This window comes from Myotis nattereri (assembly GCF_964212035.1).
Source record: "Myotis nattereri genome assembly, chromosome: 13".
Taxonomy (NCBI): domain Eukaryota; kingdom Metazoa; phylum Chordata; class Mammalia; order Chiroptera; family Vespertilionidae; genus Myotis; species Myotis nattereri.
In genome coordinates this window covers 52,479,182-52,507,173 of record NC_138088.1, presented here as the reverse complement: position 1 = coordinate 52,507,173, position 27,992 = coordinate 52,479,182, and the positions used below count along the sequence as shown (strand labels likewise).

Here is a 27,992-nt window from a genome sequence, read left to right as displayed (position 1 = left end):
GCGGCCGCCAGCCTCTGCCTCTGGGCTGGCCGCGCTCCCCTGGAGTCTGTGGAACCACCTCACTTCGCACAGGCCTGTGGGTGTTGACCAGTTGTGACGGGAAAAGCAAAGATTGCCTCATAGCCGGCCCGCAGTGCAGGGTGGAGCATGTGTGCCGAGCAGCTGGGAAGGCGACCGACTGGTCCTGCGGCTTGTCACATCGCTTGGGCAGACACCAGGGCCCTGAATCCACATACTCAAGCTTCCCAGCAGGGCGTGGTTCAGAGACACAGGATGTCAGTCCAAGAGGCCCCCGCGTTGTCTCTGGGCAGGTTCTGCCGGATTTCCCAGCCAGGGCCAGCGTGGCCCTCCTCATCCCACAGCGAGCTCTGCATGCCTCTCTGTCCGTAAAATAAGAGGGGCCCGCGTTGGCTCTGTGCTGGGAGCTAGTGCAGCGAATTGGATTTGGGAGATAAGCTGCCTCTCACCCAGGGGAAGGGTGTTCCAGGAAGAGGGAACCGCCTCTGCGGAGGCTCAGAGGGGAAGACCAAAAGCACAGCACAGGCAAGAAACAAAAGGCCAGTTGGGCCGGCGTGCAGGTGTGAGATGATGCTGACGAGTGGGGAGGGGCCGGAGTGGAAGGGTCGAGGGTCACATTCAGGAGTTCGAAGTAATTGCGGCTGGTGCATCATGTGATTGGATCAGATTTTTGTATGAAGAATGGATGGGAGGACTCAAATCCATGGGCACCCATGTTCACGGCGCTCTGTTCTCAGGAGCCAGATGGGAACAACCCAAGAGTCCATGGATGAGTGTCCATAAATGTACCTACACGGACGGTGACATGCTAGAAAGAAAGAATTCCGCACAGGTCACAACGTGACACCTCTTAAAACCCTGCTAAGGGGGGAAGCCTCATACCGTATGCTCCCATTTAGAGGAAATACCCAGAATAAGTAAATTCATGGGGACCGGAAGCAGGTCAGTGGTTGGCTGGAGTTGGGGGGGGCGATTTTCTGGAAATGGTACATAGCACCCGGCATATAGCATCCGTTTGAGCTGAAGGTTTATCTGTCACAAGCTTGCTCTCAGTCTTGTTTTTTACAAGATTCTCTTTTTAGAGAGATCTTACTCTAAATGGCACATTTCCAAGGTGTATGCTAACTAACTTATCGATGCAGGAGTTTTCTGATGCTGCTTACAGCCTGCCTCCTAATGAAGAAGTTCAGAAGCAAATGAGGGGGAGATCCTGGGGTTTGCCACTCGACCTCCTGTCTCCATCTCCACCTCTAAGCTCTGCTCTGAAGCAGCCTTCCTCCTCTCTCCGCCCCTCCCGCTCCCCGCCGTCTGCTTTCGCAGCCTGATGGTACAGGAAGCTCCTGACACTTCAGACTAAGTTCACAGATCTCAGTGGATGTCAGAGAGTATCTCTTTGATGTGCATTTCCTTCCGTCTTTGGTGGGTGGTGCTAGGGGGTCTCTTACTCTGGGAATCTTCCTTTCTGGGGTATAGATTGCTACCTGCCAACCTCGTGAAGAAAGGACAATCATTCCAAAATGAAGGCAGCACGGGGGGGTGGGGTGGGGGGGGAAGCAAATGTCACACTGGAAACAGAAACCTTGAGGGTTAAGGGACATGGCTGCCCGGAGTCCCCTCCCTCGCTCTTGGCTGTCCCCTCGGCTGATGACTACTCTTCGTCTCTCTGTCTCTTGCACAATTCACATCCCTTGGGGACTCTGTTTATGCAGCTCTGCACGGATTCCTTCTAGACAAATCTTCTCAGCCACGGGCTCCCTGGGCAGCTCGGCCCCCTCCGCAGAAGGTGCCTCGCTGAGTGGGCACCTGCCTTCCTGGGTGAGCGCTTCTCTCAGAGACAGAGGGAAGCCATGGTGTCTGCATTCTGACCCGGAGGCCAGGGGGAGCGGTGTGTGGGGGCGGGGGGGGGGGGGGGGAGATGGCGTTCTGCTCTGCTTGCACCGGTCTCATCAGCTTCTCCTCCCCCTTCTTCCTCAAGTCACCACACCCAGGAAATCAGTCCTCCTGTCTTTCCCAAAAGGCCGGCAGCACATGTCTCTGGTGTGGTGTTTACTGTGCCCATGTGCTCCCCGGGAAGGAGCGCGTGGTGATGTCAGTAACGACTTGTGTACCACACGGCGTAAGGGACAGGCCCTCCAGCGTAGGCCGTGGCAGATCCTCCTGCCCTGTGAATGCCTTTCCATTCATCCCGCAGAAGGTCAGGGCCTGCCTCTATCTGTTAGCTGGGAAACATGGATGAAAGGGCTGGATTTAGACTCTCTTTCGCCCCCTCCTGCTGGACTCCTGGCCAGTAGGAAATAGAATCACAACACGATCCCACCAGATCCTCTTCCTGGATTCTCTGGAGGTGGCTTGGTTTTACTCTTTCCTAAAGCCCGGGGACAGATGCTGCTGATGTCCCGTGAGACTAGCTCAGGCTACACACGGGAGGCCCGGTCCCCTGCCTTCCTTGTGCGGAAGGTGTTTGAAGCACGTGGTGCTGGGACAGCCACGCGCAGAGAGCAGGTCTTGTTCTGGGCCGACCTGTCTGCCCTCGTGAGAAGAAGCGTGGGTTATCCCGTGGCACGCACGTGACATCTGACCTTTCTGTCACCAGCGGAGAGGGGATTCGCCAAAGACAGGCTGATGACAGCGCCGCCCTTGTTCTGTGCGTAGCACGTACAGGCAGTGCCAGGATAGTAACCCACGTGTGTAAAGAAGAACCACGGGCTCCCATTCTCGCTGTGCTCAGGGGACTGCGTGCCTCCTTCCACTTCCCTGGGGACGTTTCGGAGGTGAACCGTCCCCGAGGCCCAGGACCTGCCCAAGGGGACACGGAGCGGTGGGTCCCCTGTCACAGGCCGCGATGCTGTCCCGCGCGGAACAGGCTTGCTGCTCTCTGGTTTTCCACCTGAGTGAGCTCGCTTCCTGGACCTCGCGGCTTCCAGCCTTGGAGGGGAGTTCTGATGCCAATTCCGGCAGATGGGCCTGCTTAGACTTGCCAGCTAGTCAGGAGGAGGGGCAGTTGAGGCTGGTGCCCATCCAGTGCCACGGAAATGAACTGGGGCAGTGATTCCAACCCCATAAGGCCACTTACAAATGAAAACTGTTTGTACACCATCTCCATGGCCCGTCAGCAAAACTCAAAGCTGCAGGCATCTTGGAAACAGATAGAATCTGGAATTTTGGAGCCTGGAGAGGCCTTAGGTGAGGTGGGAGGGAGCGAGGAACGGTTAGTAGGAAAAATTGGATATAGCCAGGCTCACCGGGATTTGATTCCAGTAGCTACGCTTGGAGCTGAGTAAGGACTAGCAGGCTGTTTAAACTCTCAGCACCCTCCCCTGTGAAATGTGGATAATAATACCTCTTGAAGGCTTGAATGAGATAGGTGAGTTGTCTGAGATAGTGCTTGACATACAGGACATCAAGAAATGTTTTTCATTTCCTTCATTTATAAATGAAGAAACAGATTTTGTAAAACCCCAATATTTTGCCTGGTCGGCATGGCTCAGTGGTTGAGCGTCCACCTCTGAGCTGGGAGGTCGTGGTTCGATTCCCAGTCAGGGCATATGCCTGGATTGCGGGCTCAGTCCCTGGTGTGGGGCCTGCAGGAGGCAGCCGATCAGTGACTCTCTCATCATTGATGTTCCTAGCTAACTCCCTCTCCCTTCCTCTCTGCAATCAATAAAAATATACATATTTAAAAAGCACAATATTTTGAACTTCCTGTCTGAATGCTGGAGTCGGGCTAGTTATATGTGATTATTTCAGGTGCACAAGTTAACACCCATGCTACTCGTCGTGTCGATGCTTTGGTTTGAAAATTTCACCACGTACACCACGTAACTTTAGACAGTCACGTGCATTTATGCCCATGAATTCGGTCTACCATTGTTTCAGCAAGAATTTCCTGTTACCTTTTACTGGGCACCTAGCAGCTGCTAAATACAGACGTGTACGTGAATGATTTTTTCCCCACAGTGAGTTTTTGCCATGGCCTTGAGCCAGAATTATGAAAGATTCCACGTACTCTTTGGGCATAAATTCTCACCACCCGACTGAATTCCTGTTCCTCTCACTCACGTGGGACGTAAACGCCACAAGCTTTCTCCTGCTGTCAGTGCCCACCTTACGCGTCCACCCGAGCAGCATCGGGGTCCGTTTGAACTCCTGGAGGATTCGTGCTGTTCTCTTTAATTATTCCATGCCATGCCCAGATGGGCCTTTAGTATTTTTTAAAAATATATTTTTATTGATTTCAGAGAGGAAGGGTGAGTGAGAGATAGAAACATCAATGATGAGAGAGAATCATTGATTGGCTGCCTCCTGCACGGCCCCTGCTGGGGATCAAGCCTGCAACCTGGGCATGTGCCCTGACCGGGAATCGAACCGTGACCTCTTGGTTCATAGGTTGACACTCAACCACTGAGCCATGGTAGCCAGGCTGGGACGTTAGTATTTAAGATGACAGTGAAAGGTCTCTTAGCTTGTGCGGCCTGTAAAACGCCCATGTCAGCTCCTTCATGTAGCACTGAGTCCTGTTGGCACAGACTTTAACCAGCTACCCCTGTGATTAGTGACACCTCTGGTTACATAGCTGGCAATTCGCCCAGGTTAAGTGTGCGGTTCAGTGGTCTCCAGTATATTTATGCAGCGATGCCACACTATCACACCCCAACTTTAGAACATGTCCGTCACCTCAGACAGCAACCTGTGCCCATCCTTTGATTCTTTACTCTTCAGTTTCTTCCCCAAGTCACGTCCATGTAAATGGACAGTCTGAAGGATAGGAAAGGGCGCTCATTAATGCCCACCAAGGACTGGGTAGTGATTTGGGGCCTGTTTTATTGAGAAACTCGCAAATTTGGGGGTTTGCTTGGTAAATTTGCTCATGAACCATCTTCTTTCTCCCCAGCCCGGCAGACATAGAGACGGTTAAATAAATAAAATCTGAAAGAGGAGCTGATATTACAAATATCGGAGAGAAGAGAGAGGATGGAGTCCAGGGGGGCAGTGAGCTCGATTCTAGCCGGGAGACTGGGAGCCCCACTGACTGTCCCTTTTCCCTTTGTAAGGAGGGACTCCTCTGCCTTCTGACAAGTAGTAGGCTGCCTGCTAATGTCCCCAACAGGGGTCAGAATTCAGGGATTGCGGAGGTAGATGGCACAGTCCCAGCTGCCTGGGTTTCACCGTGCAAGGCTGGGGTCCTCAAGCCACTGTGCCTGAGCATCCTGTGGATATCTTATTTAAAGGATGGATGCCTAGGCTTCACCCAGAGATTAGGAGTCAGGGGTCCAGCCTGGCCTGGGAATCTGCATTTTAAAAATCCTCACCGGAGGATATTTTTCCATTGATTTTCTTAAAGGGAGTGGAAGAGAGAGGGAAAGACAGAGAGAAACATTGATGTGAGAGAAACACATCAGTTGGTTGCTGCCTGCATGCACCCTGACCAGGGCCCCGGCTGGAGAGGAGCCTGAGACTGAGTTATGTGACCTTGATTTGAATCGAACCTGGGACCCTTTGGTCTGCAGGCCAATGCTCTACCCACTGGTCCATACCGGCTGAGCAGAATCTGCCTTTAGCATGGCGCCCTACTCTGGGTGATCCTGGTGTTGGGTGGGAACTGGGCCAAGCTTACACACACACACACACACACACACACACACACACACACACATAAAGGGTCTTTTTATTAGTTGATCTTTATGGGCAAATAATCTCCATAAAAAACTTCCCTAAATCACTTTAGTTTCCTTAAAATTTGCAGCAGTTTGCACAGAATCCCGCCCTAGTCCTTAGAAAGGGGAGCCTGGGAGAGTTCTGTGCCGTCAGGGTGGGGGGTTTCGGCTCCTCTCCATTCACATACATGAAGAGCCTGTGATTTCGCCGTTGGCCACTGTTTCATCCGGGATTGCTGCGGAATGGTCTAGTTGACAATGAGGTGATAGGTGTGGCCAAGTGTCTGGAATGTGGCTACCGAATACCTTTTTTTGCTGCAATAAAAGAGCAAAATACAAAGTGTACCAACGATAGGAATCATGGAAGCTTGATACACAGCCTTCCTGGGGTCACATTTCCCTCAAAAATGTCTGAACAGCCCAGCTGGTGTGGCTCAGTGGTTGAGCTTCGACCTATGAACCAGGCCGGGTCACAGCTCCATTCCTGGTCAGGGCTCGGACCCGGGTTGCATGCAGGAGGCAGCTGATCAATGATTCTCTCTCATCATTGATGTTTCCATCTCTCCCTCCCTCTCTCTTCCTCTCTGAAATCAGTAAAAAAATATTTTTAAAAAATGTCTGAGTAGGAAAATGCAGAAAAACCAACACAAACCGCGGTGCACTCCTTTCATTGCACTTCCATCCGGGGCTCCTAACGTGGCCTCAGAGGCAGTGAGTGGCTTGGAGGCGGCTGCCAGCTCTGATGCCGTGCTCAGCGGCGCACCTTCCCATGTCTCCAGCCCCAGAAAGAAACTTCAAAAGCAGAAGGCTCTCTTTGCAATGCCAGCCTCTGCCTGGGGGGCGTGACTGTCAGAGCCCCGATGCAGACACTGGGGAGCGCAGGTGAAAATGGTACTTTCCCCACCTGCGTGTAAACAGGGAAACCTACCCCCCTCCTTTGGGGCGAGATGGACTGGCCCGCAGGGGTGGCTGCTGTGCTGCACTAGCGAGTGAGCAGGGGAGGAGAGGAGGCGGAGGCGCCTGCCCTCTGCTCCTTTTCCTGGTGTGTCTGCAGAGAGGCACGTCGGAGGGGCCTCCTGTAACCCAGGCGGGCGGGGAGCCCCAGTCGGCCGGGCGTGATTTGGGGGGTGAAGCCCTAAGGAGCTCCCTGCTCAGCGCAGCCAAGGAGCAGAAGTCGAAGGAGCCCTGGCATCAGGTAAAGCTGGCCTTGCACGAGGCACCTTGCTCTGCAGGGACGATATGAGATTCCCGGCCTCCTGGGCGAACCCCGAGACCCCTGGGTCCTCCAGATGTGGTCAGCTCGATGCTGGCCACAGAAGCCACTTGCACGGGCCTGGGATGCTTTTCACTTAAACTTCCCGTTTTTCTTACGGCACAAAAATGAACGATGCAGCTTCTTTTCATTGATGCGGGATTCGGGGAGAGAGCGGGAAGGCGGGCTGTTTGAGAGAGTTTGGAGACTTTTTAAACAATGCCTGTTTTCTCAGGCGGCTGCCCCGAGACTGCAGGGAGGGGATGGCTTCAAGATCTGCTTTGTTTTGTCCGTAGTTCTCAGTGAAATTTATATTTGAAGTGAAAGGACTTTAGAGTCATTTTTTTAGGGGGTTTGGTGGTAAAGGTGGCATGAGGAAGTGAGTATGTTTCTCTGTCACTATAAATGTGTGGGATTTTTTTCTTTAAGAAGTTCCCATGAATGAAAATGAGGAAGCAAAACGTTTGGGTGCTATTCATATTTTACAGCTACAGGTTGAAAGAGGCTGATGGTTGCTTCTTTGGGCAGGAAATGAGAGAAATCTAGAGATCCTTGCCTTTAAAATAAAAGTCGTTTCTGTTTTTTCTAAAAACCCAGCTATTAATCAAACCACACTATAAAGTTTATTTTTTTTAGAAAAAAAAAAGTTTTAAGGTGTGCTGTGCTAGCACTGAAGAAGGAAGGAGCCAAGAAAAAATCATCTCGACTGTGAAAGGAATAGATTTATGGTTTGGGAAAGTTTAAGAAAAGAAAAGTGAGTGACCAAAACCCAGCAGGAGTGTAGCCGCCCTGGGCTCTTCATCTCTCACCTACGGGGGCTGGGGATTTGGAAGACAATGGAGCCTGGTTTCTCCCAGGCAGCCTCCTGAGGAATGTTAAGAGGATGTGAAGTTACTTAGATTACCCCAACAGGTCCCGACAAGCCAGCGAAAATAACTAATTACAAAACAATTGTTGCTATTCTAGAGTGGATCAAAAGGCTTGTTGAGTCAAGATGGACTTACAGAATAGGTGAATTTGCCATGGCTCATTGGTATAAATTACTTTCCAGAAGGCTTTTGAAGACCAAGTGTGCGGCCTTGCCTAGCGGCTCTTTATGGCACATTGAATGCATGTTTTCACCCAATGTTTTCAAGTGGGTCTCTCGGGCATTTTCCTGTGTCAGTGACTTGAACCCTTGCACCAGCGGGTTCAAGGAAGAGTATATCATGACAACCGAGATCTGCGGGTTTTCCCCTCCAACTAAATAGTAGCTCATTTAAAAGGACCGAACAGCCCTAGCTGGTTTGGCTCAGTGGATAGAGCGTATGCCTGCAAACTGAAAGGTCCCAGGTTCGATTCTGGTCAAGGGCACATTCCTGGGTTGTGGGCTCGATCCCCAGTAGGGGACTTGCAGGAGGCAGCTGATCAATGATTCTCTCTCATCATGGATGTTTCTATCTCTCTCTCCCTCTCCCTTCTGCTCTGAAATCAATAAAAAATATATATTTAAAAGATCAACTTTATATATATATAAAAAGAACAGAACAGTCCCCAATACTCAGTACTTGCACCCCAACTTTCTAGAGGGACGATCAGGATCTTGCCTCCTCAATGGATTCTTGGCACCATTGACATTTGGATGGGCTGTTTTCTTGTGGACTACACTCCCTCCCCAGGCTTGCCAATTGTTCCCTGCGGGGCAAATCTCCCCCCCCCCCCCACAGGTTCAGAACCACTGCTCTAAAAACCCCACTTTTGAGGCCTCCTGCTGTGGAGGAGGAAGAGAGGGCCGGGAGCAGGGGCTGGACCCCAGGGAGAGTGGCTGTGTCAAAGAACCCAGATAGGACACATGTTGCCTTGACCATTTTGGTTTTTGTTTTGTTAGTTTGGTTTGAAATGACATCGGGTGCGGCGGGGAGCAGTTCAGCGCTGTCCTGGATATGCACTCTGCTCTCAGCCTCTCCCCTCAGGGCCCTTTACAGGCCTGATTTGATCGGGTGCCTTGGTTGCATAGCAATCAGACTTCTTTCTCTACGTTGAAGTCAAGATTAAGTGCATCCCAGGAATGTACTATTTAAAAAACACACAGCTCACTTAATAGCCCATTTTATAAAGCAAATAATTCCCCATCACTTATCCAGTCTGCAAATACAGGGTTCTTGATATGTGGGCTTTGAGTACAGGTGGGCGCACACACACCTGTTTGATTTTTTTCTCCTGGAGCCTGCAGCTGAGGGCTTTCATTTCTTTTTTCCATCCCCGACTCTACCAGTGCGTCTCCAACTTTCTGAGTGTCTAGGAATGGGGTCTCATTTTGTCAATGAAATAGAATAGTCACAGCCTTTCTCCAACTCACAGATGACAGTAAAGTCAAATGGTTGGAATTTTTTTCCACTTAAAAATTTTCTTACATCTTTAGTATATGCTGCCGCTACGTTGCTCTCAGAGGTTAACAGCTTACAAAATGAATAATGTTGTAGCAGACAAATACCGGTACAAAACATCGGGAACGGCCAGTTTTGCTTAGTTCCCTTTCTTTTGGTGACCCCACGCGCCAATGATAGCTTCACGTATACAGTCACGGCCTCATAAGATAGTTCTCACCAACACGCTACCTGTATTACGTTTTCATGGTGTTTCTCCAAGAACGGGGCACGTTGTACTGAGCGCCGTGCCTTTCAGGAGCTGCCACCCAAACGGGAGGAGACAGGCCACTCTCTAGGGCAGCGGTCACCAACCTTTTGGACCTCATGGGCCACCAGTGGTCCGCGGACCACCGGTTGGCGACCGCTGCTCTAGGGGGTTCTTCCCAAGCCCGGTTGGGACAGGGTGTGGCACTTGGCATTGGCCGAACATTTTGGGAAATGCCTGTACGTGTTGGAGTCCGTTCTTGGTGATAGGGTCAGACTGGCCTACGGTGTGATCAAAGTTGTGTTTTCTGCTTTTGGGGAAGCAAACCTTCCTGTTGCCTCTACCTGGAGGTACCAAGGCATCATATACCATGTGTCTCTTAGACGCATTTCCTAATCATTAAAACTCCGCCCCCACCCCCCCAATTCAGTAGACCCAAGACCCACGAATGTAGAGAGGCTGGTATTTTAGGTCTGTTTTATCCCCAGGATGTGGCACAGCACCTGCCCATGTTGGTTGCTCAGTAGTTAATAAATAAACAATTGAACGTCAGTGGTTCCCATAGAAAGACCACCTAAGAGCTTGGTCTGCAAGAAGCTCACATGTCTGCAGCCTGTGTCCTGTCCACAGAGGCTGTTCTGCATATTATTATTGTTTTGTTTTGTTTTTTCAAAAGGAGAAATCCAGTCCCCACCCTACCAGCTTTTAATGCTGAGGGGCTACCAAAGGGATCTTTTAAGGATGCAGGGAAAGGGGGTCTGTGGTTTGGAGAATTTGGAGAGGAAGAGCTTTATACATTTTTCTTCATGAGGCCCAGAAATTAAAATCCCGCTGTTATGCTGTTATTCAGGAACCCACAGGCTAAGGCAGCCTCGTGGGTCCAACCCTGGGATTTCACCCAGAGGCAGAGCATTCCCAACCTCTTTGTGTTTAAGAAAATTATCCAGTCAAAAGAAAGAACTCTTAGAACACAGAGAAAAAATAGACCCTGTTTACTTTAAGGATGTAGTTGGTCTTAGGGGACTGGGAGCATCTTCCTGAGGAATGAGAATGCTGCTGGTTCGAATGATCCATGTTGCCTGAAGCAGGGGTGAGGACATGGGTGTCCAGGTGAGGAACATGCAGAAGGAAAGCACAGTAGTGAGAGAAAGAAGCCAAAGATCATCTTAAGCTGAAGTTCACAGACTGACCCCAGCCCCGTTTCCCAAGCAGAGCCCCTGGTATGAGTCTAGAGGAGCAAGAATGAGTCTCACCAGTGCCCCAAGCTACAGAGGCTTAAGGTGTGGCCCTGGGGGGGAAGGGGACCCCTAATAAAGGGGACCCAAACACCGCCGCGCTTCTCATTCACCAAGCCCAGAATGTTTTTGGCAAATACAGGCCTGAGTCCTCCTGGGCATTGCTTGTTCAGATCGAGGTCTTTTTTGCTTGTAAACATTAGATGAATCAGCGCATGTTTGCTTACACTTGAGACTGCTTTCATCTTTCCTTGTTGCTAAATAAGAATTGTGTTAGCTCGTCTGAGTTCCCTGCAGCTGGCTCCTTGCATCCGTGCTGATATCCGGGTACCTTGTCCAAACAAACATACTTGAAAAGATGGAGACCTGGGTTTTGCCAAGTTTAGAACGTCCCCTGACAAAGTTTAAGCCCAGCTTTCGGCTTTGTTTTGGCCGCTTGTTTAGGATGCAAAGTGTATCTGGCTCTGGCAACAGATGAAAGAAGGTGTTGGTTCTTATATAACAAAGTGTAGAGCCTAGCCACTGTGGGGAGGGTGTAGATTTTCAGTCTTCCTTTGTGCTTTACAAAGCATAAGGGGGAAAAATGTGCTTGACTGGGTTTTTGTTTTGACTCTAAACCTCAGAGCTGTAAAAACTCTTATCTGGGCTTACACAGCCCTCCCCAACCTGGTCACCTGCATCTCTCCCCGCATTTGCTCCAGCCCCGCCGGCCTTCCTTCTGTCCCACAAGCTTACGCCCTTTCCCTCGCAGGGCCTTTGCACTCGCTGCTCCTCTGTCTGGAGCAGCCTTCCCCCAGGTCTCGGTGGCGCGTTGTCAACCTGCCTGTTATTCCTGGGAGAGGCCTCCTGATCACCTTCCCTAACGTTGCCTCCACGCATCCAACTCCCGGGTCATCTTCTGTGTTATGGCCCTGCTTTATCTTCTTCACAGCACTCGCCCCTGCCCCCCAAAAAGTCACATATGTTTGTGTGCATGCATATTGCCTGTCACTCATTGCTAGAATGTCTGCTTCATGACAGATGCTGCCATGTCCCCAGCACCTAAAACATTATCACAATAAACAGACGGGTGGCTGGCTGGATGGATGGATGGACGGATGATGGGAAAAGAAGGAGGGAGGAAAGGAGGGAAAAAGGGTGTGTTATCTGCCCAGTAAACACCTACTCCCCTTTACGTTGAAGTGTTTCTCTTCTGTGATGCCTCTTTGACTCCCCGTACCATAGTCTTGGTCACTTCCCCTCCCTTCCCCTCTCACTTGGCCCATTACACCAAGTCTTACCCTGTTGTAGTCCCGTGTGGACATGCCCACCATCCTCTGCAGGGTAAGCCTCTTGAGGGCAGGAATAGGTAAGAAAGGGAGATTATAGTTGTAGCTATTGTTAGTTCTCACTGCCTTAGCTCTTTATACATGCATCTCTTTGATTTGCAAATAAGGAAACTGAGCCTCGGGGCAGCTTGCCAGAAGGTGTATAGGTGATTACTGTTAGGACCAGGATTTGAATCCAAGACTTCTGGCTTCAAAACTCATATTCTGTGGCCTCTTTCTCCTCCTTCTCAGGTGGGTGCCTGCCATAGGCTTTTGCCAAATAAAACCTAAGACTTCACCTCCTCCCTCTCTTCCTTATTTTTTGCTTATAAATGTTTATAATATCTATAATATTATATAAATACTAGAGGCCCGGTGCACAGATTTGTGCACCGGTGGGGTCCCTCGGCCTGGCCTGCGCCCTCTCACAATCCGGGACCTCTCAGGGGATGTTGGACTGCTGGTTTCGGCCTGATCCCCACAGGCCAGGCCGAGGAACCCCACCAGTGCATGAATTCGTGCCCTGGGCCTCTAGTATGCATATAAGATCTTTGGTTAATCTCCTCCCACCCTTCCCTCTGTGATTCATCAGTCTGTTCCATGTTCCCATGCCTGTGCATTGAGCGTCTTCCCCCTGGTGGTCAGTGCATGTCATAGCTACTTAGGCTTTTATATAGATAAATGAGCTTATTGATTTATCTCTAAAGACAGCTAGTTGATGGATCTTAAGTCACATATTTTTAAACTACAGGGCTTAATTGATGATTTAAACTCTCATTTTTCATATATAAACAAATCTATTAGTAAAAAGTTCACCTGCTGTATATACTTTCACTGGTGGTTCCGTTGGCAGCCCTCGGTACCAGTTTTCCTTCCTTCAGCTCCCAGGGTTGCATTGATTTTCCTTAGAACATAAAGATTTTACTGAAAAACAAAACAAAACATTGCAGCCACTGGTAGACATTCAAGTGGAAAAGACTAGGGGGAAAAAACCTAAAAATTAAAAACGTCATAGCATTTCTTCCACATTTTGAACATAACCACATGTTTCTAATCATCGGCATCTCCCCGACACAAGTCTATGAGTCTCGGGTCCCAGGATGTCCTGTTGGTGAAGCAGAAGGCCAAGGCCAGAAGCCCTTGCGAACACACCAGTGAAATTCTCTGAGTAATTCTAAGACCCTACAGCTGCTGACTTTGCATAGACTTGAGGGGAAGCTGTTGACCGTGCTCATGCCCAGAGGTTTCCACATCTGTGCTGTGCCCTCTGCAGTGAGTCTTCGGGTGGGGGCCAGGGTGGTGTGTCAGGTACAGGTTCCCCATTGTCTGACAAGTCCTGATGACAGCTCTTACCCGGACAGTCTGCAGCCTGGGCAGGCTGGTCCATCAGAGCATTCCTTGGCACACAACACCCAGGTTTGGAGCCAACCAGCTGGTTCCCCTGTCCACTGTGGGCAGCATGATCAGTAGGAAGGTGGTGCCACGTGCTGCTGGTGGATGTGAGAAAACTCCAGAGGCCTCCAGCACTGGGGCTGGGACCACCGAGAAGCGCTCAGTCGTGGCTTGTGTGAGGAACCTGTGTGAAGCCCAGTGTGCCTTCCAGCTTCTCTGTCCATCACAGAGAACACACCGCTTACTGGCCCTTTAACCATCCTGAGCAAGGTGGGAGGGACTTTTTAAGAAAAATCCTCACGGACGGACATGCTTAGAGAGAGGAAGTGTGGGGGAAGCTTTGATTGGCTGGGCATCATACATGCCCCAACTGGGGGTTGAACCCACAACCTGGGCATGTGCCCTGACCAGGACTCGAACTGGCAACCCTTCTTCGGCTCACAGGACAACACTCAGCCGACTGAGCCACTCTTTTATCTGGAACTTTGACTTCTTAACACAGCTTCTCAAACGGCACGATGGCCTTGGATGGATGGCTAATAAGTATGTGTTGTGATTTGCAGTTTAACTTACCGTGTGATGACAGTATTGGCAAAGAGTCTGGCTGATTAATTGCTCACTGTTGCCACTCCCAGCCCGAAGCCATTTGGTAGAGCAGAGGCGACACCTCGGCTGATTCCCACACCCGGCCTTGCACCTACCAGAAAGATCTCTTCTCTGGTTTTTTGTCTTAAAGGTAATTCCTGCTCAAGTCTCCTGGAACTATCATGGCAGGAAAGTTCCATGGATTTCATTTCCTCTGACTTCTCAAAGTTGAGGCAGAAAGCGCATGGAAACTAATGGTTTGGTCTTTCATCCCGAGGATACGATGGGGGTAGATAGCAGCGACAGGTGCCTTTTTGCCTCTTACTTTCGTTTTCAAACTAAAACTTTCAAACTTCTGAACAGGATCACACCCCTACAGAAACAGTTTCAGACTCTAAGTGGCCTGCGAGGAGTGTTTCCTGTACTTTGAATGCCTTTTTTGATGTGTTCTCATGCACTCACTGCTAGAAAAGGTACTGCTCCATTTCAGCGGTACAAATTAATTCAGGGGAATGACCGCATAAATGATCCAAACAGCTCATAATTCAAAATGCTCGCTCCACCTCTTAATTGTGTTGGCCTCCGGCTAATACAGAAAAAATAACTGTATTCTCTGGGTCTTTTGTCAGCAGCACGGGAACAGCCACCTGAGAAAACTAATCTGCAGATAATCCAGGAAGGGATACCGATACAGCCAAAGGCCCGGCATGGTGGAGCCTTGGGCTCAGTCATTTGGGGGACGGCACCAGTTGGAAACTTTTAAAGGCTGGTGGTATTTTCAAGGGTCTCTGTCTTGGATATTTGAAATGTGGCCCAAACTTGTAGCTAACTCGATTCTGCCAGGATACTAACCCATGCTGTCTCTTTGGTAAGGGATACAGTCCTTGATAGCATTGAGATCATTCCCTTTCATGAAAAAACCCTTAGCTTCTATCCACGCGTTCTGGGCTGGACAGGAAGTGCTAGGAACCCATTTGGAGGTGCTTTGTTCATCGGGACGCCCTTTGCTCTCACCAGCCACCAGAATTAGAGAGGGGCTTTCAGTTCACCTGGACTCTACGCCCACTAATGCCGCAGGCCAAGTTGGACTTTCATCATTGGGCCTTCCCTGTGGGTTGGTGGGGGGGTGAGGGTGCGGTGAACTGGAGCATGTCAATCTGGGGAAATTGCTGTGATGTGGTACAAGCTAGCTCAGGATAAATTAAGTGTGAAATCATGACTGTGAGACGTGGCCTGCCAGTGGGTTTTTGTGTGTGATCATTATTTTTGCTTGATTTAAGAGGTAGCGGAATACTGGCTGTTGCTGAAATAAAGCTCATTTCTTCCTGTTCTGAACCGTGCTGGTGTACGGTAGGGACCTTTGAAACACAGTTTTCTCCTAGGAATGCTGCTCTTCTCCTGTGAAGAACCAACATTCTTCTCTCTCCTCTTTGTAGCCCCTCTTTAAGCTTCGTTCTCTAAGTACATCTTATCGGTTAGCTGTACCCTGGGTAAGAAATGAACTCTCAGTTGTTCACTATACATGGAAATTACATGGAAAAGTAACAGAAGGTAAAGACATGTCTGGTTTTCTGGGTTTGCTTTCGTTTGTTGGGGAAAGAGAGGGTAGGTGGAATAGTACAGGGGAGCATCGTTGAAACGATAATGAGTGGCAGGCAGGAAAAATGTTCTTGAGTTTTTATGCATCGAGTAATGAAGGGAAGAGCCTGCTTAGCTTTCTAGTCCTGGTTTACAGGTGCGTTTTCCATGAAGTCCCTTCGGACCCATTGACCCATAATTAGCCCCGTCCCCTCCCCTGGATCCAGGGGCGGAGTCTCAGTCAGTGATGCTTCCTGAGCACGTGCTGTTTGCACAGCTTGGGATGCAAAGGTGCTCCTGGCTCCAGGCTCTCGGCCTCAGGCAGACAGACCTCCGGCCCCTGCAGGACAGCAGGACGTCAGTCCATAGTAGGTGTTAGCAGGTGTGTACTGCATGGGGTTGAACGCATTTTCTTCCCCCAGATTGCTCATTCTAGCCTTCTTTATACACAGGAGAAAACAGCCTTTTGTTCAGGCTCCTGCCTTTACTAGACTCATTACTTTTGAGATAAGACTCATTATTTTGACCCACATCCTCTGGGTCATCTTTTTTGCTTTTTAATCTTTATTTATTGAAACATCGATTTGTTGTTCCAGCCATCTATGCACTCAGTGGTTGACCTTTGCATGCACCTTGACCGGGGACTGAACCCGAAGCTGTGGCACATCAGGACGATGCTCTAACCAACTGAGCCACCCGGCCAGGGCCACCTGGGTCATTCTGTGCTCATCACGCTGGCCTGCAGGAGGAAGTGAGAGCAGCTTTCCTGTCCTAATTGGACAGAAGGCACTTGACTGGTCTTGGATGGGAGTTGCCTGGACCAGCCGTTCTGTTCCAGGGAGATGCTGAGAGAGCATCTGTCCTCCTGAGACAGTGTGTTGGTAAGAAAGCGATACCACTGCGTTCAAGTTCCAGAGAGAGAGTCGCAGAGGAGACCTGCTTGGTCCCACAGGAAAGGGAGGCATTTAAACTTTCTGATGCTCCAAGATGCTGGGAGGGAATGTTGGAGAATGTTGGCAGTTGGTTTTTCTGCCGAGGGTCCGGGGTATTTTTGCAGGTGACTTGTTTGTTGCATACTGGAAGAATTAAAATTACTCTTTGCCAGGAAATGCACTAGGAGCAAAATTACGGGAAGTAGAACTGTTCCAGAAAAGAACAGAAAAAGATTTTCGAAAGGAAGACATAGCTTAGAGTAACATAAAATCCAAATGTGAATTCACCGATCGTGCTTGCTCTCAGAAATTTATTCTACCACTTGTCTGCCGCATTTCAGTTTCCTCAGCACTTATACTTACATATTTTGGGGCTACTAGTCTGATGTATCCTTCATTCTTTATGCAAGAATTTAACATAATATTCAATTATAAAAAACAGTCCCTGCCTTTGTGGGACTTAATCATGGAAGTCATGCCGCACTTAGCTGTCTACGAGCTCAAGGCTACATCAGTAGGATTAATACATGTCATGGGGATACAGGGAAGGGCAGGATCATGTGCAGGTGAGACGGAACCAACCTCGGAGCATTTGTATTTTCTCATATAAAATAGACTATTTTTATAAAAAAAATAACTTCTCTGTGCTCAACACTCCGGAAAACAAACATGAATAAGAGGAAGTGTCCTGGTGTCCGAGAAGTTCAAGTCTAGTGAGAAGTACTGTGATATATGTCGTGTTTAATGACAATTCCTCTGATGTTTAAATGCCCTGAGCTCACCTAGCCAGTGTGGCTCAGTGGTTAAGTGTCAACCTATAAACCAGGAGGTCACGGTTCAATTCCCGGTCAGGGCTCATGCCTGGATTGCCGGCTCGATCCCTGTGTGAGGTGTACAGGAGGCAGCCAGTCAATGATTCTTTCTCATCATTGATGTTTCTACCTCTCCCTCTCCCTTCCTCTCTGAAATCAATAAAAAATATATTAAAATAAATGAATAAATAAATGCATGCCCTGTGAGTCCAGGGCCCTGAGCAGTGGGAAGCGAGGACCGACTCGAGGCACCACCACCAGCATTGCTGCGCAGACTGGCCGCTTTGCCTGGGCAGCGTGCATTTCCCGTCGGTCTGGCTGGTTTGACTGAGCTCAGTGGACTTCACTAAGGAGAACTCGGACACTTGACCTCAGAACCCAGGCCAGTCTGCTGTCCTGAGGCCAGAAGAAGGCTTAGCGTCAGCTCTGGTCACCCAGTCTAACCCTCGGAAGGCCGCAGAGCTATAGGACTGCACCAGGGAGCCCAGATTTCACACCATCACTCCATGCATGTGGCTCAGGCTGTCATCTGGGTCTCGGGGTCCAGCCGTGGCAGGGTCCCTGGTTCCCTTCTGACAGGTCCCCTTGTCGCCTGTGAGCAGTGGGAGGTGCAGCTGGCAGGGTGCCCGCCTGCCGGGCACTCCCTACTTATCCTGGCCCCAGTCCCCAGGCCTGCCCTTCCAGAGGAATCCAGAGGATGAGGGCAGGGCAGGCACCCACCCAGCATGTGGAGTCTGGAATGTGACTCTGGGTGTCTCTCTTTGCAGGACACAGAAATGCTTTGGTTGTCATCCAAAGGCACAGGCCTTGCCTTCAGTGCACTCTGATTTGGGGAATCACCAAACCCGGGGGTCCTGAATCCCTCACACATCTCCCCTTCGTCTTAGGATGTACTTTCCACCCTGCTTTTCTTCCTACCGACAGTAAGAGCTGACAGCGATGGCTGGAAGCGTCCCTCCCCTGCTGTTCCCAGTGAAACCAGAGAGTCTGGGCTTGGAGACTCGAGACTCGAGGCGGAGTTGTTGTTAAAGGGGCTGAAGTCCACCCACAGTGGGAGAGGAAATCAGACAAGGATGTTTTTAAAAGCAAGCTGTGTTTTTCTGACCGCTCTGGTATTGGCTCCCACCCCGAAGGCTCCTCTGACCCTGGGGAAGAAAAAATATTTTTAGTCTGATAATGTGCTGTATAGGCCGCCCAGGGCCGAACCATCTGTAAGGGAGCTGATAACTCAGAGCGATGCTTGTAGTGGAAATAACGTGTGAGGGACTGTCCAAGATGACAGAGTGAGGCACGGGCTAGGCACAAGGCTCCCGTCTTGAAATCCTTTAAAAAGTCATTTTAATGGGTTGGGTTTTTTTCTTATTGATTTTGGAGAGAGGGGAATGGAGAGGGACAGAGATAGAAACATCAATGAGAGAGATTCATTCATCGGCTGCTTCCTGCACGTCCCCCCCACTGGGGATCAGGCCCGAAACCCGGGCATGTGCCCTGACTGGGAATCAAACCGGGGACCTCTTGGTTCCTGGGCCAATGCCCCATCACCGAGCCACACCAGCCGGGCTGAGAGTCTTTTTAGAATAGAAAGGAAAAGAGTGGGGTGGGAGGGGGAAATGGTTCTAGTTTCTAGAGAAGGGTAGCAGTCACAGAACTGGACTGGCATTTGGAGACACAACTTGGGGAAGAAAAGCAGTTGTCATCCCCGAATTGGGATGACGTATTTGTTGTGCACGGTATAACAAGTTTATATTTTCTAATTAAAAAAACAAAAAACCACCCTGCCTTCTGCATGTCTCCTACAAGTACGAAGTCATTCCTAAGATACTGAGCTAAGGGGACCTGTCCCACCATCGGATCCTGCCGCGTTCCTCCCCAGCCCCTCGCCCATGCGTTTGATGGGGACCTTGGCATTGACCACTGGTTCCCTTGGTTCCAGTGGGGAAGCGACCCACTGGAGTGCTGTCAGCTGTACATCCTGCCTCCAGCCGGCTCTTGTGCTGGAAAGGAGACCAGGAATGAGATCATGGGTAATAAGAAACCTTAAGTGTTTGCTCTTCCACAAGAGACAGAAATTATCCAATTGGGATTAGGTTTCAAGAGTGCTGAACTTGAAGGCAAATATTTATCTTCTGATGTTAAGAAATGAAAGGAAACAAGACCTCTGACCTTGCCTGCAGGGTGGCGTCTGAGTTTGGAAAGTGGGTCCTGTGGAGCCAGGAGCGGGATGAGTTTCTCATTGTTCCTCCCCTGGAACTCCGCCGATGGTTCTGACCGCATGCGGCGCAGCCGCTGACCTGGCGGCCGCCGCGTTCACCGGAACATTCCTTTGGATTCCAGGGTTGCTCCCTCTCATGTCCAGCTTCCTGAATAGGCCCCTTTAAAATTCCTTTCAGAGCCTAAGTATTTGGAAAGGAAACGCCTTAGAGTCGTTGGCGTTTTGCAACCTGGTTCGTCCTCTCCCTGTGTCATGTTACTCACAGTGAATTTATGTATAATTAACATTTCTTTCACCTACACAGCAATCTTGCAAGCCAGGCAGAACCAATACTTTTATGCCCTTTTAACATGATAGAGCATATAGGTCTTGTCAGAAAATACACAGGATCGGAGGAAATAGACAGTACAGCCAATCACTCCGGGCATTCAGTACAAGGCTCAACCTATCAGATTCCCCAAACACCACTTTCCTGTCATTCCTGACATTGCACCTAGAGAAACTGGGGCAACCTCATCACGTGTCTGAAATGGGCCAATTGGCCCCTCGTAAGGAGGCCTCAGGAACTGGGGCCCCGTTCTTATCAACAACTTCACATGATTGTCAACTCAATGAGTTGTGCAAGGGATGGCCTCTCAGAGAGCTTTGAATCTTCCTGAGTCGTTAGCGTCTTCAGTCTTTCATGGTAATTGATGGAAGAAGGGAGAAGGGGGAAAAAAAGAACTTTTTTTAAGCTGTCCAAACCACCAAAGTAATTTCCAGTCCTTCTGACCCTTGACTTGTAGCAGGATGTGGGGGGAGGGGAGAAGGGACTTAATAGCAAACCCTAGATTTAAACACTCGCTCTGGAACTTTGAAGACTTCTTAGCCCATAATTAGGCATAAGAATAAGAGGGTACCCCACAAAGCATTGGGCAGGTTAAATGTTAACGTGCTTTCTAAACATTCCACTACAGGACGAATGCGAAGGGTATTATTAACAATAAAAATAATGGAGCCCTGCCGGTGTGGCTCAGTGGTTGAGCATTGGCCCATGAATCAGGAGATCATGGTTGGATTCCCGGTCAGGGCACATGCCCAGGTTGCAGGCTCAATCCCCAGTAGGAGGTGTGCAGGAGGCAGCCAGTTGATGTTTCTCATCAATGTTTCTATCTCTAGCCCTCTCCCTTCCTCTCTCTAAAATCAATAAAAATATATTGGAAATAAATAATAATGGGTAAGAAATGTTTAAGCTCCATCACAAGGGGGGAAATTAGATCTTTCAGTAGCCACTGAAGTGCATCTTCCGAACCCAATTCTTTTGCACTGTTCCCGGCGGGCCTTGGACCAAACCTGAGCCACTTTTGAGGCTCCCAGGCAAAGAATTCTGCAAAGTGGTCCAGGCGATGCCAGCCACTGCCTGCAGGTTGTGCGTCCATTTAGGAATTAAATATGATCGTTATTTGCATTCCGGCCACGTCTGTCCATCAGTTGAAAGGATGCTACCAGCAGAAGGACGAGGATGAAGGAGGGTTGAAAATTGCTCAGTGGTCCTCTGGAGGTCCCGGAATAATGGGTACCTGATGGGATTAAGCGGCGGAGCTTTTACTTAGAGACCATTTTATTAAAAAAGAGCGTTCGCAGGGGTTAGAAAAACACTTTGGCAATCCATTTGGCAAAGGGCTCTTAGTTCGATTCTTCTTATTTAATTCCTCCAAATCCCTCTCAGATTAAAATCGTAATAAAAGGCAAAAACCACTTTGGACAGCTGTGTGGCAGTAGCTGCTGAAGCGAAAGTACCTGTTGAGCTTGCTGTATACCGTGCCCTCCTGTGTGTAACTGCAGCTGAAACGTGTATGATTCACCAAGAGACTCGGCAGGAATTTCCACGCAGTCCTGTTCAAACAGACAGCCTTTTAAAGAAACCAAAATGCTTGAGAGTAGAATAGATACATGAAATGTAGCACTTGTACACAAAGGATTGCTGTGTAGTCAGGATGTAATAAAGAACAGCTACTCACAGCATCGTGAGCAATTCTGTGGTGAGTAATAGAAGCCAGACCTATTCGCTTCTGTTTAGATAAACTTCCAAAACAGGTAAAACAAGCATGGAGTTAGAAGTCAGCACAGTGACTGTGAGGGAGTGAGGGGTACAGATAATCTATTTCTTTTTTAAAAATATCTTTTAATTGGTTTCAGACAGGAAGGAAGAGGGAGAGAGAGGTAGAAACATCAATGATGAGAGAGAATCATTGATTGGCTGCCTCCTGCACGCCCCTCACCGGGGATCGAGCCCGCAGCCTGGGCATGTGCCCTGACCTGGAACTGAACTGTGACCTCCTGGCTCGTAGGTTGACGCTCAGCCACTGAGCCCCGCCGGCCTGCCTTTCATTGTCATGCCTCTCTATGGAGGATTATTGTACATGCCATAAGATTCACTGACTAAAAGCGGACAGTTTGATTATTTTTATTACATGCACACAATTGTTCAGCCATGACCATAGCGCAGTTTTAGAATTTTCAGTCACCCCATTTGACTGCCCATTCAACCCTACCCCGTCTTATCCCAGCCCCCTTCCCAGCAACCACTGATGGACTTCATCTCTCTTTAGTTTTGCCTTTTCTAGAAATTTCCTATAAATGGAATGAAAATAGGTAGTCTTTTGTGTCTACCTTCTTTTCCTTAATATAATGCTGTTGAGGTCCTTCTGTGTAGTTGCATGTAGCAGGAGTTTGTTCTTCCTGCTTAGCAGGATTCATTATTGAGTGTTCCATGTTTTATCTACTCACCAGCTGAGAGCCCTTTGGTTTGTTTCCAGTTTGGGGCTCTGAGGAAGACCCTGCTATGAGCTTTTCATATATGTCTTTGCGTGGATATGTTACTTCTTTGCATTTGATACCTAGGAGTGGCAGTGTGAGGTCGCACGGCAAACTTATCTTCAGCTTTCTGAGAAACTGCTAAAGAGGTTGCCTAAGTAGCCATGCGATTAACATTCTCACCAGCAGCGGTTTCGGGTTCCACTTTCTCCACATCCTTTCAACACCTGGCATGGTTGGTCTTTTTAATTAATGTCACTGTAGCAAGTGTACAGTAGTGTGTCATTGTGGTTTTAACTTTATTCCCCTAGTGACTAACGATGTTTAAAATATTTTTATTTGCTTATTTGGCATTTGTAGATCTTCTTTGGTGAAATGTTATTTAAATATTTTGCCCTTTTTTGAGTTGCTTGATCTCCTGTTGTTGAGTTGTAATAGTTCTTTATATATTCTGGATACTAGTCCTTTTTAGAAATATGATTTGCAGAAATTTCCTTCAATCTGTGGCAGGTCTTTCTATTTTCTTAATGAAGAGAATAAGGTTTTTATCTTGATGATATTGAATTTACCCATTTTTTTTTGGTATGGATTATACTTTTGTATAATATCTAAGAAATCTTTGCCTAAACCGAGGTCACAAAGATTTTTATGCTATGTTTTTGTTCAGAAGGTCTAGCTTTTATATTTAGATCTGTAGTATATTTTAAGTTAATATTTGTGTATGGTGTGAGGTAGGGTTTAATTGCATTTGTACATTCAATTGTCCCATCACCAGTTGTTGGAAAGACTACCCCTTCCCCATCAGATTGCCTCGGCACTTTATTGAAAATTGATGGGTCATAAGTGAATGGGTTTATTCTGGACTCTCTCCTGTTCTATTAACCTATATGTCTATCCCAGTGCCAATACCATGCTGTCTTGATTGCTTGTACCTTTATAGTAAGTTTTTTGAAATCAGGTGGTTTAAGTCCATTCACCTAATCCTGATCATTTTTAAATGCTTTTACTCTCCTAGTTCCCTTGCATTGCCACATAAATTTTAGGATCAGCTGGTCAGTGTCTACAGCAGCCTGGCTGGGATTTTGATAGAGATTGCACTGGATCTATAGGTCATTTTAAAGAGACTGGTTAGGTCCTTTAGGAACGCACACATTCACATATAGCATTTGTATTGCACTGTGAAATGGCAAAGACTGCTTTAACGTTTTTTGCACTTAATTCCTTGGAAGGAGATGAGAAAGCAGTAACCATCTGCAAGAAACCATTATGCATTTACGCTGGGGTGTTGTCCCTTGTTTCATTCCCACCCCCCATTAAAAGAAGAGAGTTGGGCTCTGCCTTTTATATTTCGAGCAGCTGGTTAAAGGGAACCAGGGCAATGAAGGCAATGGCGTATTTCTCTGGGCACTATTTTGTGCATCTTCACTGGGTGAGACGAGCTGCTGTTCCCCCTCCCCCCCGCCCCCCCCCCCCCCCCCGCCAAGCACACGTGTTTGGAGCGGGAAGTGCAGTGGGTGAGGCGAGGGGGCCTGCAGGATCCTCTCATTGTGCAGGCTGGCTCTGCCCAGACTTGTGTGGCGCCCTCTTGATGCACCTTTGTCCGGCATACAAACGCTGGGCCCAGGCGCACCCTCCCCGCCCTGCCTGTTCAGGATGCTGCATCAGGGAAAAAGCCTCCTGCAACAGCTGAGTGTTCAACTTGGAGATCAAGCCCATCCAGGCACCTTGGAAACCTCTCCCGCTCGAAGGGGAAAATGGTGAATGCGAAGTAGGCTGAGTCAGCCCCCCGCTGCCCTCCTGCAGGAACGAGCCGGGACTTACGTGATTCTGCCTCTGCCTTCCCACCCAGGCACCTGCCTCGTAAGCAGTGCACCCGTCACTCCCTGTGGTTTCCTCATCCACAAGCAGGTTTGGGCGCTGGGTACCACCCAGACTGGTGCTTTCCCGGTGTATAATGATCTATAGGCTCATTTCAGGGCTGATGAAATAAAAAAGCTCACTTCTCAGCCCCACCTCAGGGTCATTGAACCTATTTTTAAAAGGCTCTTGGGTGTCACTTATACACAGTCAAGCTCCAAAACTCCTGATGTAGGCCAACACACTAAGCTTCAGTACTTGCATATCCTGTGTCTGAAAGCACCGTCCACCAGAGCTGTGTTTGTGAGTCTCAGGGGACAAGAAAGCAATTTATTTGTTCTTTTAGATATTCTAAGCACCATCTCTGTGTCAAATTAGATCTTTTAAAAAGACACACTACAAACCTCAGTAGTGTAACTTCCCTTGTGGAAATGACTTCATTCCATTATCTTTCAGGGTTACACCCTTCGTTTTTCTCGTATAAGAAACAAGTGATGGTCCCTCTATGGGAATCTGTTTGGTGCTTTTAGGAGGCACTTCAGCAAGAGCAGGTGTGGAGTCAGGTGACCTGGACTCAAAGCCCAGCTCTGATTTTTGGAAGCACCTGGGGGCTTTGGGTAAACAGCTAAGTTGTTGTGTTTTTTTTTTGCTCGTGGAACAAGGCTGTGAAATAGCATCCACCTCCTCAGCCTGTTTCAAAACCAGCCACTTAAAGGCGTAGGTACAATGCCTGGCCCGGCCAGACCCTGTGGAGTGTCAGCCTTGATGACTGTCATTTTAATTTATAATCAGGAAACCTCGCCCCTCTAGTGGCGATTGTGTGTGGCCATTTTTTGACACAGTGAGACGTCTGTGGCCCATTTTCCCTTTTGTTCTCATCTACTAAGAAGCTCACATCACCACAAACATGTTTGTTTGAGTTTGGGGTCTTTGGATTTTCTCTCTCCTCTGAAGTTTCTGGTCAGGGGTTTTTAGATCACGGCCTTCTGATAAGCATCGGTAGGTGCTTTGTGGAAGGAGGCAGGGCATAAGTTACATATGGCTGCCGGTGAACCTCAAGAGTCACCTTCCACGTCTCCTTGGTTCATGTCAGGCGCAGGTCACTCCAGGAGGAAGGTGGGAAGAGAAACGGAAAAGGACAGTCACTGTCCAGGGGCTCAGCAGATTACCAGACAAGCAGACTAGCTGTCCAATTACAGTTCCCTTTCTCCTCCCTGTGGCCCATCACAGCAGGCACCGGGCTTAGTCCCACCCCCGCATTCCTCCTGGGTGTCAGGCACCATGGAGTCATTGATTGAATGCCATTCCCCACCACCAAGAATGTCCTTTCTCTGTCCAAATTGCTTTTCTGTTGAGGGACAGGATTTGACACAGAATCGTAGAATTTTACAGCTAAATGGGACTTAAAATTGTCTAGCCCAGCCCTTCCCTCTTTTTCAGATGGAGAGCCTAGGGCTGGAGAGGGTAAATAGTGACATAATTGAGCTCTTGTGGATACCAAATTAAGGAATAATACCCAAATCATCCGATTCCAAATATTAGAGCCCTTTCCAGTGGCACTCCCCACACCCCACCCCCAATTCCACAAGGAGTTTAGGAGTCCTTTTTGATCTTCTGGATAACGGGTCTCATAAAAAATGTGGTGCCTTATACCAAATCCTGCCTTATAGTCGGTGGTATTTACCCAGACGGTACCCAGGCTGTGTGCCAAAGATCGTACTTCCATATAGAGATAAACCAAACAGTAATAATAACCACGCCAGTCTGACTTAATCAGCACATTCAAGGCAAGCAGTGTTTAGCACTTTGAATGTGTAGGCAGGTGCCTTACAAAACTCAGCTAAATAAACCATTTGTTTACTGTCGGTGGAGTTTCATGCCAGCCACAATGTAGACTTTTAACATGTGCTTTTTGAATATGTGAAAATGAAGAAAATAGAGTTGTCATTTTTTTTTTTGTAAAGCAGGGCATATGGATGGAGGATAGTGGGGCAGAGCTCTGGGGAGCCCAGCGGCACATCTGGCCTCTGGAGCTCAAGCACAGCTGGATTGCAGCGTGCGGCCTGGGGCCACGCACCCGGTAATCACTGCTTATGAGGTCACCTGTCCCCACAGAGCTCACGCTGTGCTGTACAAGTTCGTGACCCACAGCCTTCTCTCCACCACGGGCCGTGAGTTCATCATGTTCTTTTATGGGCACCATTTAGTCTTTTGTTTTGCTCATGATCTGAAATGCTTTTTCTTCCTCTAAAAATGACTCCAATTTAGCCTGGCCAGCGTGGCTCAGTGGTTGAGCGTCAACCAGGCAGTCACGGTTTGATTCCCAGTCAGGGCACACTCGGTCCTCAGCTGGGGGAGTGCAAGAGGCAGCCGATCGATGATTCCCTCTCAGCATTCATGCTTCCATCTCTCTCCCTCTCCCTTCCTCTCTGAAATCAATAAAAATACATTTTTTTAAAAATGACTCCAATTTAAATAAATTTCCTCCAGCTTCATTAGTTTTTGGTTAGTTGGCCCATGTCTGACCCATGTCTGTGTTCAGCTCTGATACTCTCGCTGGTCTGTGCACAGGGCTTGTGAGCCGTCATGGCTGCCTGCGCAAGAAGAAGTGAAACGGGGGTAGCTCCACATGCAAAGAAGGGGCTCCTTCATTTTTGAGGACCTGCCCCTGTGGCCCCCAGCCTGCTGCAAAAACAACGGCTCTGGGCTGCTGTGAAACTAACTGCCCTTGCAGTCTGGCTCACTGAATCTCATGAGGTGTTCAGCGTCATGGGATGAGGCAAGTGCTTGGGCCCAGGCTAATGTCCTGGGCATGGCGGTGGTGGTGTTTCTGGGCAGCATTTTTGCTACCGATTTACAGAGCAAAGCCCTGCCACGTGGGGCCTTGGTGTGTCTTCCATCCACCTTGTGTGACAGTTCATGGAACACGGTGACTCTGTGCCTGGCGAGGGCGACATCCAGAGAGACATTTGTCAGCATCCCAACCCACGCAACAAGCGTTCTAGATGTGAATGGCCTTGGCACCATCTCTGTGCAGAGGGTTATTAGGTAGTTGTTCCTATTGATATTATTGTCTTTACTATTATTTGCAGTGTGTCACACCATTTTCACAATGTCGTTTGATCATTCGCCCTAACAACATCACGGTGGTGTAGTTGTAGCCGCTGAGTACTGAATGGTTGTTCGTTACAGTTCCAGGTGAGCACGTGGACCTCAGAGCCAGACGCCTGGGTTTGCATCCTGGCCCCACCACTTCCTGGTTATGTGACTGTGGACAGGTTACTAACCCTCTCGAAGCCTCAGTTTCCTCATCTGTGAGATAGAGAATAATACTAGCTCCTACCTTATTAGGTTATTATGAAACCAGTGACTAAATATTTATGATGACAGAATAATCACTAAACATTCTCTTTTATTATCATCATCAACATGGTCATCTGAGAGTTTGTGATTTACTTGGGATCCTAATTCTTGTACAGATTGGGCTGAAAACTCAACCCTAGGGGTGATGACTCCAAGAGACATGGACTTTCTTTCCTCTTGGTCTTTATTTGCTTATTGCACAGTAATATAAAAATACATCCTGAAGCATACAAAGGAACTTGTTGGGCTCTGACCCTCACTCCTTCCTGTCTCTGCTGAGGTATTCACAACAAACTGATGGGTGTGCATTCTCCTTACTGCCCCTCCGTGCAGGACACAAGTATGATACTGATATACATGTGCGTTCTCTCTGAAATCGTATATAA

The 27,992-nt window shown here is 48.7% G+C and overlaps 1 protein-coding gene across 6 annotated transcripts in view; it reads left to right on the top strand.

The window, feature by feature from the left end:
• The window catches only part of ABLIM1 (actin binding LIM protein 1), a 239,380-nt gene that overhangs the window by 157,090 nt on the left and 54,298 nt on the right, over positions 1-27,992 (top strand). The window contains exon 1 of one of the 6 annotated variants that reach the window (XM_081104378.1): positions 6,658-6,867. The exons of 4 other annotated variants lie outside the window; for them this stretch is intronic. The gene's annotated coding sequence lies outside the window, so the exon portion shown is untranslated. Of the gene's footprint in view, positions 1-6,657; positions 6,868-27,992 lie in introns of those variants that run through there. One more of the 6 variants, XM_081104377.1, reaches the window with a different exon arrangement.